This window comes from Phacochoerus africanus, chromosome X (assembly GCF_016906955.1).
Source record: "Phacochoerus africanus isolate WHEZ1 chromosome X, ROS_Pafr_v1, whole genome shotgun sequence".
In the NCBI taxonomy this organism is placed as follows: domain Eukaryota; kingdom Metazoa; phylum Chordata; class Mammalia; order Artiodactyla; family Suidae; genus Phacochoerus; species Phacochoerus africanus.
The window spans coordinates 79,340,696-79,352,678 of record NC_062560.1 but is presented as its reverse complement, the minus strand read 5'-3'; the positions used below and the strand labels follow the sequence as shown (position 1 = coordinate 79,352,678).

Genomic DNA, 11,983 nt, shown 5'->3' with positions numbered 1-11,983 from the left:
TAAAGAAGGACAAGATGGAGTTTTCAAGGAAACATGTCTTGTGACAAGATATATTTATATAGCACTAATGAGCTAAAATATATTAAAATAAAGAGTATGACTAATAAATAACAGATTTGTGTTGCAAAGTAAACAGAAAATGACTTATATTTCCTATGAAACACATCTATATATTTTATTGAAATGATGCTATAAACAGTCATTAGATTTTTTTAATGAGGACTTTACATACAATCTTTTTAGATTGAAAACAATAAACAAAAAAATAAAATTATTTAAATATTTGGGTTTTTTATTTATTCTTTTAATATTGACAAACTCAGGAAGGAAATCATAATATATCAACAAAACACATTTGTAAATAAGAAAATTGAAAACAGGAGTTCCCGTCGTGGTGCAGTGGTTAACAAATCCGACTAGGAACCATGAGGTTGTGGGTTCAGTCCCTGCTCTTGCTCAGTGGGTTAATGATCCGGCGTTGCCGTGAGCTGCGGTGTAGGTTGCAGATACGGCTCGGATCCCGCATTGCTGTGGCTCTGGTGTAGGCCGGTGGCTACAGCTCCGATTGGACCCCTAGCCTGGGAACCTCCATATGCCATGGGAGCGGCCCAAGAAATAGCAAAAAGACAAAAATAAAATAAAATAAAACAAAGGATTCAATTTAAAAAAAAAAAGAAAATTGAAAACAGAGACTAGTTGGTTAATCCAATGCACATTTGTTTACCAATCTTTTGGTATACTGCCAATGCTTAATTTTTTGTCATAATTTTATGTATGGAGCTGTATTCTGGGCCCCCCTCACATCACCTCTCTTATCTAAAGCTTATCCATAATGCAACTTCTACAATTTCCTGTTTCATGTTTTTTAACTGGAGCAATAATTTGTATATACTTGTGAATCAATCTGAAGGTGGAAACTTTTTCTTTCTTTTCTGAAAAGCTTTGTTATGCTCAGAGGGGAGTGGGATCAGTCCTTCTTGACTGCTGCTTTCCTCATGGCTACAACAACATTTCTCATTTCCTGTCTTCCTCTTGGTATAGATGCGTGTCCCCAAATTTTCTTGATAAACTTGAGGGCCCACTTGTCCTTGGAGGCCTTGAGGAGCTTCATGGTCTGTCACTCACAAGGAGTAAAGCTGCACACCTCCAGATCATGTACCACAAGAACTTGGTGTATTTGATGAGGTGCCCAAAGAGGCAGCTGTGCCTTGGTTTGCTCATGTTCTTGATCATCCCGTGGCCCTTCTTAAGACCCACAGCCATGGGGTAGCACAGACCCTTGGCTGCTGCTCTGCAACGGCTGCCACCATAGAAGGGCAAAAAATTCTTTTCTTTTTTCTTTTTATGGCTGCACCTGTGGCATATGGAAGTTTCCAGTCTAGGGGTCAAATAGGTGCTGCAGCTTGAATGCCTATGTCACAGCCACAATACAACTAATCTGTGCCACATCTGCAACACTGAATCCTTAGCCTACTGAGCTAGGCCAGGGATTGAAACTGCCCTAAGGGAGACAACATCAGGTTCTTAACCCACAGAGCCACAATGGGAACTTCACTGCAGAAACTTTTTAAATTGCTATAATTCAATCTCCAACCTTTTAACTTTGAGTTAACTGCACTTAACTATATAGTAGTTATTTTTAGCATCTCTCTGGTATTAAGTCTTTCCAGAGCATTCAACTTAGTTTCTATAGAAACACTTTTATTGCACTCATATTTCCCAATATTTTATGATATTATTTATGTATACAACTTCAATAAAAAATATGGGTAGTATTAGCAAGTTTGGCAATAAACACAACTCACTCTATATAAACATAATTTGCCAATATTCTCCCATCCACTTCTATAGAACTTTTAGAAGAACCCAGAAAACACTGATTACTCATCCTAAATCATAGGAAGAGTATTTGGGATTCTGTTAGGTTGCTGTTATCACCTTCCACTTAGACTCTCTCTTCACTCATGTCAGTAGCCAACATGTACCAGTTAGGTATCTATTTAGTCCCCAATGTTTATTGTAGAACAATTTACAATAGCCAATACATGGAAGCAACCCAAGTGTCCACCACCAGATTAATGGATAAAGAAGATGTGTGTGTATAATATTATATAATGGAATATTACTCAGTTATTAAAAAAATGAAATTTTGCCACTTGCAACAATGTGGATGGACCTAGAGAATATCATGCCTAGTGAAATAAGCCATGCAAAAACAAATAGTATATGATATCCCTTATATGTGGAATCTAATAAAAATGATACAAAATAACTTATTTATAAAACAGAAAAAAACTCATAAAATCATGGACGTGGAGAATAGACTTGGAGTTTCCAAGGGGGAAGGGGAGGGAGTGGGAGGGACTGGGAGCTTGGGGTAAATAGATGCAGAATGTTGCCTTTGGGATGGATTAGCAATGGGATCCTGCTGTGTAGCACTGGGAACTCTGTCTAGTCACTTATGATGGAATATGTAATGTGAGAAAAAAGAATGTATACATGTAAGTGTAACTGGGTCACCATGCTGTACAGCAGAAAAAAATATAAAAATAAATGATAAAAAAGATTTTGAAATCAAAATTGTGGTTACCATAGAGAAAACTGTGGTGGGGGGAGGGGAGGGATAAATTAGAAGGATGGGAATAATATATGTACACTATTGTATATAAAATAGATAATTAATATGTACCTACTCTATAGCAGGGAAACCTACTCAATAGTTTGAAATAACCTATACGAGAAAAAAGAATGGATATGTGTATATGTATAACTAATTCACTTTGCTGTACACCTGAAACTAATAAAATGTTGTAAGTCTACTATACTCTAATAAACTTTTTTTTAAAAAGAATCCGTTTAGCTACAAACAACAGAGAGCCACACTAATTGTGGCTCAAGTAAGAAGAGATTTTCTTTGTTTTTGTTTGTTTGTTTTTAATGAAGTATAGTAGATTGACAATGTTGTGTTAGTTTCAGGTATACAACAAAGTGATACATCTGTTATACATATACATATATCTATTATTTTTCAGATTATTTTCTTTTAGAGGTTATTACAGATTATCAAGTAGATTTCCCTGTGCTATACAGTGGATCCTTGTTGGTTATCTATTTTATACATAGCAGTGTGTATATGTTAATCCAAAACTGCTAATTTATCCCTCCTCTGTTTTCCCTTTGATAACCATAAGGTTTTTCTTATGTAATAAGAAGTTTGGAAGTCCAGAACCCTTGCAATTCAGAAACAATGTTGTAAAGGACCCAGTCTCTCTACTTCATGCTTTACTATCCTCATCATGTGATTTTTTTGTCTTTATGTTTTCAAGGTAACTAAGGCACCTCCAAAAAGAAGAAAGGTGAAGGGCAAAGGGCAAAATTTCAATGAAACAGCTGAGAGATTGAATATACAAGTGGAGAATGGTCAGATCACATATAAAAATAGGATTCTGGCCCCAAATCTCTAACAACATGCTTGGGATGCCAATTCATTATCTATAGTATCCATTCCAGGAAATCAATCTATTATCTTTAGCAACAAATCTAGGAAGCCAAACAATAACCCCTGAAATAATAGGTCCCAAATCATCAAGGCTCAATTAATGACTAACAACTATTCTAAGTTGTGCTCCCTTTTCCAAACTAGGACCAATTGGAGGAAGTTAAATATGTACCCTTAACTAATCAAATAGGATGTCCCATTTCTAGTTAGTCCTATCCCAACAGCCCCCAAAAGAGCATACCTGAAGCCTTCCCATTTTACCACTATAAAGCTTTGCACTCCTCTGCTTATCTTTGAGCTTCTGCTAAATGCAATGAAGTTGCCTGACTTGCTATATAGCAAGCTCTGAATGAATAGCCTTTGCTTTTTCTCATTTGGGTGGTCTTTACTTCCACATAGCCATTGATCCTGTCCCTTTCAAAAGAATTCCAAGAGACATTTCTAAGCTTCTTACTCTTACATTTTACTGACCAGAAACTGGACAAATGACCAATTTATCTGCAAAAGAAAGGATTTGAAAAGGTGGATATTTTAGTTTTCTAGTCATTAAAATAAGGTAAAATTGAGTTGTATACGGCTTTGAGTAGTCATTCTGCAGTATCTGCCACACTACTCAACATTTATAATCTATGTGGAACAAAGAAGAACTTTACAAGATTTTCATTCTCCTGGATCACATACTGAAATATTTGTTTTTCTTGGGAATATTTTTAATCCAGAGTTTCAGGCCAGGTTATTTTTTAGTGTCCAATGATAAGATTTCTTTTAAATCATAATCATAATAACATTATCACATATAAAACAAATAATAAAAATCACTATCCTGTCTGTTTAAATTCATCCACTGATTCACACTTTACAGATTATTCATATAGGATTCCAAACAAATGTTATACATTTAAATTATACATTATCTCCCTAATGTTTGTCTCTTTTTTTCATCTTTTTAAATTTATACTTTCCTCTTTCTTCTTCTTTTAAAAACTGGATTAATTATATTAAAGCTCCTAAAGCATATTAATGATTCTATAAAGTGTTGACCCTACAATGATCTGTTGATTCTGTTTACTAAAAAAATACACAACCTGAAAGTTGAGAGTCAAGTTTTATTTGGGGCAAAATTAGGACTTAAGCCCTATAGACAGCATCTCACTTACCTCTGAGAAACCACTCCCCTCCAAGGTGATGAGTTAGGAGCTAGGATATATAGGCAGGGAGCAGGAACAAAAGAGGCCTGGGCTCACTAAATCATTCCTTTGATATGCACCTCCACTATCAGGGCCAGTATCCTGAGTTTTCATAGCCTTCAGGACTCACTGGAGACATTCTTTATCCTTAACTACAGACCTGAATGAAATACTACCCAAGGAGGAAAAGGGGGAATATCAGGATGTGATAAATGTGAGGGGAGGTGCATGCAACATTCACACATTTTACAATGCATACATACATTTTACAAACGTTTGTTGCTGATCTCCTTAATGCTACCACCAGTCACAAGGAGCAGGCATCACCATGAAGGATTTTAGTGTTTTTCTAGATATGAGGAGATGCAAGAATTGGGCACATAAAATCTTCTCCTAAAAATATCTGACTATCTGAAGGCCTATTCTTCCAGTTTTCCTAGAGCACAGAGTGCCTCACTCCTGTTCTCCATCCTGAGCTCCACTCAGGGGGTGCTGTGGGTTGGTAGCTGCAGTGGCTCATGTTTTACTCCATGTAGAGGCTTATGCCAAGCACCAAACTTCAGTTCACAATTCTCAGGAAGCAGGTAACCACTAGTTAATATGTGTTTCTCTAGTCAATAAGGCCACCAAAAGGCAAAAGAAGTTGACTATGTAGTGTTGCCCAAGTTGCCAAGTCAGCAAACCAAACTATAAATGCTCTGCTTGACCAAAAATGCAGTTGACCAGAAATGAGATACAGCTGGCCCTTGAACAATGTGGGTTTGAACTGTAAGTCCTCATATATGAGGATTTTTTTCAATGAATATGTTCTACAGTATTACATGATTTGAGGTTGTTTGAATCTGTAGAGTGGAACCATGGATATGTTTGGGTTTTTTTTTTCTTTTTTCTTCTTGTTTAATGAGCTATTTTATTTCATTTTATTTTGTTTTTTGTGATTTTTATTTTTTCCATTATAATTGATTTACCTTGTTTTTTTCTTTTTAAGAAAATCTTTAAATATACTTTAATGAATACAATATAAATCCTTTCCATTTAGTGGACTACACACAGATTTTCAACTGTGTGGTTGTTGGCATTAACACCTGCCTTGTTCAAGGGTCAACAGTATATCCAATTAGCCAATCTCAAAATTCCAGGCCAAGTCTGGGCTCATACTTGTTTCTTTATTCCTTGATCTCTCTAAACAAACCAGATATATGACCCTAGCCAAACATACCCCTGTTTCCATGTTATCACTTCTAATGCTGTTAGAAAACTCTTGCCCAAAATCCCTTGGGAAGATTGTGCCACTGCTTGTAAGGCACTGTACTCCCCTGATCCTTAGACTGTTTTCCTTTGAATAAAAGACATTTAGCTTGTTACTAAATTGCTTTCATTTTTTATTTGTTGAGTCCTCATTGTCCTTGATGTTGTGAGATTATGCAGAAATCAGAGGGACTTCAGCAGAAAACTAGTAGCCTGTCTGCTTCTCAATTGCCAGCCCAAGAGGATACATTTTAGAGTATTTCTTCCTTCCCATTTTTTACAAAAACTAGTGGTTAGAATACTCCAACAACCATATCTAAATGGTGATGAGGTAACAATTTAAATAATTCACTTAAATGGTTCAAACTACCAGAAATAGGGATCAGTGAGAATACACAATACATTCAAGTACATCAAGAAAACTTGCTGAGGGAGATAGATGAAGACAGAAATAGAAAAATAATAAAGGACACTTGAAGAGCTACAATCATAATTTCCCAAGTAAAGAATTCAGTAAACAAATAAAATATGATGGTCAGTGCCTAGACTCCATAATTGGAATAATTATTTTAAGGTTTAAATCAACAATATTGAGATATAATTTACAAGAAAAAAACCACAGATCTTAAGAGTTCACTTCAGTTTTTTTTGGTAATTGTATATAAACCTACAATCACTACCCAAATCAGGCTACAGACTATTTCTATCTAACTTAAAATGTTCAGCTCTGCCTTTTTGTACTCATTCCTCTCAACTCTTGGTCCCATTTTCTTTCAATATAGATTAGCTTTGCCCATTTAAGAATTTCATATCAATTACATATAGCTTGCATTGTTTTGTGTCTTCTTCTGGTTTTGTCTGCACACTGTTTTCCAGATTCATCTTTTTTTTTTTCTGCCACACCCATGGCACATGAAGCTCTGAGGCCAGGCATAGGGCATGTGCCACAGCTTTAACCCAAGCCACAGCAGTGACAACTCTGAGTCCTTAACAAGCTGAGCTACCAGGGAAACCCCATCCATGTTATTGCAGGTATGAGTTGTTCTTTTGTTTTTCAAGTACATTCAACTGAATGGATATATTGCAATTTGTTGATCTCTTCTGTTGATTAGGTTTGGACTTGTTTTTTGTTGTTGGCTATTATAAAAACAGCTGTTATGAATATTTTCTAAAACTATTTGGGTGGATGTATTTCTCCATTTCTCTTGTGTAAATACCTAGGAGTGGAAATGCTAGCTGGTACAGCTAGTGTGGTCCTAGCTTTGTAAGAAACTGCCAAGCTGTTTTCCAAGTTGATTGTACAACTTTTTTATTACCACAACATGTGAGAATTCCAGTAGCTCCACAACCTAACAAATGCCTGATAAAATTATTATCATTATTACTGGTCTAGTGAGCATGTGATAGTATCTTATTGTCATTTTAACTTGAATTTCTCTTTTTAATATTTATATTACCTTTTCATGTGTTTATTGACCACTTGCATATCCTCTTCTATGACACATTTAAATATTTCAACCATTTTTAATTGAGTAGTATGTCTTTCATTGTAAGAGTTCTTCATATATTCTGTGAATATTTTCTTCCAATCCATTGCTTTGGTTTTCATTTTAATAGTCTAATGAAGAACAAAACTTGTTACTTTTTATGAAGTACAATTTATACATTTTTACTTTTAATTAATTTTTACTTTTTGCATCCTATCTAGGAAATCATTGCCTGTACCAGGATCGTGAAAACATCTTCTATTTTCATATTGTTTCTGAAAGAACAGATCTTGGAAGCATCTTCAGCTACTCAGATATCTATTGTATATTGATTTTGCATGTTAATATTTTATCCTCCTATCTCATTCAAATTCTTTATATTTTGAGGGATTTTTTTAAAAAAACATTGATTCTCTCGTGTTTTACAAATGTAGTATAAAATCAGTACATATAGAGATACTTTAAATTCTTCCTTTCTAATTCTTAAGCCTCCATTGTTTTCTTTTATCTAGTTGCATTTCCTAGTACCTCAAACACAATGATAAATAGTATTGATGAAAATGAGCTTTTTTACCTTGTTTATATACAAGAGTGAAAATGACTTTGGTGTTTTGCATTAATTAAGACACTCATTTAAGAGAGAAAAAAATATACATTACCATGTTAAAAAAAATCTATTGATTTTTTTTTTAACCAAGGGTTTTCATCAGTAATCACAGTTAGAATTTAGGAGTTCTGTTTCCAGTGACAACTGAGGGGGAAAAAAAAAAAGGAGTTTACCTTACCAGTTCATACAACAGAAACATACAGTAAATTAAAAATTCTGCATAGACATTGGGCAATGAGCAGTGCCAGACTGTGATCCCCAGGAAAAGACAAACAGATGAGATCAGGCTTATCATTGACCCAGTTTCCAAGTTGAATCACATTGATAGCAGTCCTATAGAAAGCACACTGATGGTCCTGATTTGAAGAGATGTAGTTGAGAAATCTAGGAAAGAAAACAGCAATGACAAGGAAGACTACCAATGGAGCTACACGAAAAAGGAATTCTGGAGGGTTGCAGAGGCTTATTTGAGCGTGCAGTTTATCACTCACTAGTGCAAAACGAGTTTCTAAACTACTAGAGGACAGAGAGAGAACCACTAGAAATTAGCAATGAGAAAAAATCCTAAAGCACACATAAAACTGGCACTAGTTTATGCTCCCCAAAGAAAGGAGAAACCTCTTCATACACACATTGGATAGAGTTATCCAAAGAATATTGCATCAGCTATGATGTCAAACTAGCCCTAGACTAAAGACTGTTCTGGCTTCACATAATAAAGCTTACAAGAGAACCTCACAAAAATTAAACTGTTGTCAAATAATTTTTTTTCTCAAAACAAAGCTAAAAATTATTTAACTGGATTTTAAAATAAAGCATAAGTGCTAAACAATATGAAATTCACAATGCTTGGTATCTGATAGGAAAATTTCCAGGCACAGAAAGAAGCAGGAAAATGACTCATAATTTTGAGAAAAGTCAATAATAAGAACAGACCTAAAAAAAAGATGATAAAATTGATACAGGGGAACATTTAATATGTATTATGAAAATATTTCCTATCTTTAAGATGTTAGTTAGAATGAACAAGCATGTAAAAGATGTGGAAAATTTAAAAAAAAGACAAAATTAACTTCTGGAAATAAAAAACTAAACTTTGAATATGAAAAATATACTGGTTGAGATTAAAGGTAGATTAGAAAAAGCAAAGGAAGAGATTAGTGAAATTGAAGGCATATCAATAAAGCTACCCAAAATGAACACAGAGGGGAAAAACAGAAATACTTGTGTAATTTGAATTTCAGCAAAGAAGAAGAAAAAAAACAAAAATCTTTCAAGAAATAATCATGAAAAATTTTCCAAATTTGATGACAATTTTGAGCCAGGGTTTAATAGCTTTAGTAGGAGTACTATTAAATTTTTTGGTAAGATAATCCTTTGGTGAGGGGGACTATCCTTTGCATTTTAAGAGTATTTAACAACATTCCACTAGATATCTGTAGTGTAACTGAGCAGGACCCCATGGGACACCAAATTCTCTCTGTATCCCCCATTTCTTGGTTTAGGAAATGGGTCTCATTCAAGCTCCGTGGCCTTCTCTGAGTTCCAGCAGGCAGGTTCAGAAAGTTGCTGATCAGGGAAGGAAGGGGATGCAAAGACAAGAGAGGAAGAGTCAAGAAACAGTCTTGGGGCAGAGTCCTGGTTCCCCCTCAAGGAATACACATAATGATATAGGCATCTTATACACTTAAGAGAAAAGTTACATTCCTTGTACTTCTTTAGAAATTAATAATTTACAATTGAACATCTTAGAGTCCTTCCTTGTCCTTCTCCCTGGCTTAATTTAAGTACCCTAAACACAATTGCTCCTAAGCTAAAGATTAAGCACCCTGGATTTCCCATATGGTGCAGCAGAAATGAATCTAATAACCATGAGGTTATAGTTTTGATCCCTAGCCTTGCTCAGTAGATTAAGGATCTGGCATTTCCCTGAGCTGTGGTGTAAGTCACAGATGTGGCTCAGATCTGGCATTGCTGTGGCTCTGGTGTAGGCTGGCAGCTGTAGCTTCAATTAGACTCCTAGCCTGGGGAACCTCCATATGCTTCAGGTGTGGCCCTACAAAGCAAAAAAAAAAAAAATTTAAGCACCCTGAGGAAAATTGCCCTTTGTGTTAAAGATTATTAGCACATGATGTTTTCTAGGAACTTTCCCAGTTTGTTCTAATCACTGATCAATAGGCTCTTTTCACAAGTAGGCAATAACCCAGAAGACTACCATCATGATCATGCCAAGATCTCCTGACTCCAGCTTCGAAGACTAAGATTCCCCCAAAGAAAGAAGAATGTATGTTCACCCAAATCCTGATTCCTATCTGAAAACCATTTTTTCTCCTTTTACTTTAAAACTACCCCCAGTTCTTCCCAATAAGGGGCATAGTCTTTAAGACATTAACCTGCTGTGGCCTCCTTTGCCTGGCAAAGCAATAAAAGCTATGATTTTCTCCTTCACCCAAAACTCTCTCTCCACATTTCACTTTGTCACCAGTGGACAGAAGCTGAGTTTTGTCAGCAGTAGAATCCCCAATAATGTAACAACCAAAAATGTCTACAGACACTGCCAAATGAACTCCATCAGGTAAAGTTATCTCTGACTTAGATAGCCAGAATATATAAGGGGCAACAAATACACACACACACACACACACACATACATGTACACACACACACACACAATCTGCACTCGATGGAGAATAATGCAGAACTCAACCTTCTGCCTCTATCCACTGAGAGTCTGCTCCCCCAAACCTTTGCCATTTTTCCCTTTAAAAAACTGTCATGGCTGAGCAGCATCTTGAGAGGTGGTCTCTGAACATGAGTCCACCATTTCCCCAGATTGTTGGCTTTTCTGATTAAAGCATCTTTCCCTTCTACTGACACTTGCATCTCAAATTATTGGCTTATGAGCACAGAGCAGCTGAAATCGGGTTTGGTTACAGTAGTATACATGGGAAACCCCAAGCAATCTACTAAAAACCTCCTAAAACTTATTAGTGAGATTAGCAAATTTGCAAGATAGAAAATCAAATTTTTAAAATAAATTGCATTTCTGTGTACTAACAATGAACATTTGGAAACTAACATTAAAACCAAAATATTATTTATAATCACTGTAAAGAAAATTCAATGCTTAGGTAGATACTGCAAAAAAAAAAAATACATGGGTTTTGAAAATTTAAAAAAAAAATGATGAAAGTAATCAAAGATAGATTAACCAAAGGCAAAGATATACCATATATGTAAATTGGAAGACTCAATATAGTCACAGTGTTAATTGTCCCCAAATGGATCTATATAGGTTTAATGCAATTCTTATCAAAATCAGAGCAAGGATTTTGAAGACAGAAACAAGCTTATTCTAAAATAATCATGAAAAGAAAACTAAAGTGGGAGGTATTGTCCACTCAATATTAAGGCCTATTATGTAGTTACAGTGATCAAGACAGTGTAGGATTTGTATGGAGGGATAGACACAAGGATAATGAAATAGATCCATTCAAATATGCCCAACCAACTGTTGACAAGAATGAAAAAAATAATTCAACAAGGAAATATAACCTTTTCTACAAATGATCATGGAGCAATTAGACATCCATACACACACACAAAAAAAATTTTTAAGAATTCAAAATGGATTATTACAGACAAATGTAAAATGTAAAACTAAAATGTAAGAAAAGTAGTAACTGAAGATCTTCATGATTTAGAGCTAGGCAAAAGGTTTTTAGACTTGACACCAAGAGCATGATCTATAAAAAGATAAGTTGACTTATTGAACCTCATTTAAAAAACTTTAAAAACATGTATTTAAAGATATTTTATTAGAAACATATTTTTTTCTTTGTGAAAACCCATGTGAAGAGGATAAAAAGAAAAGTCATGGGTTTGGGGAAAACATTTGTAATCCACATAACCTACAGAGGACTAGAATCTTGATTTCATAAAGAATTCTTTGGTA

At 35.1% G+C, this 11,983-nt stretch overlaps 1 pseudogene; it reads right to left on the bottom strand.

Moving 5' to 3' along the window:
- Positions 1-967: 967 nt before the first annotated feature.
- LOC125118074 (60S ribosomal protein L36-like) overlaps positions 968-11,983 on the bottom strand; it is a 45,873-nt pseudogene continuing 34,857 nt past the window's right edge.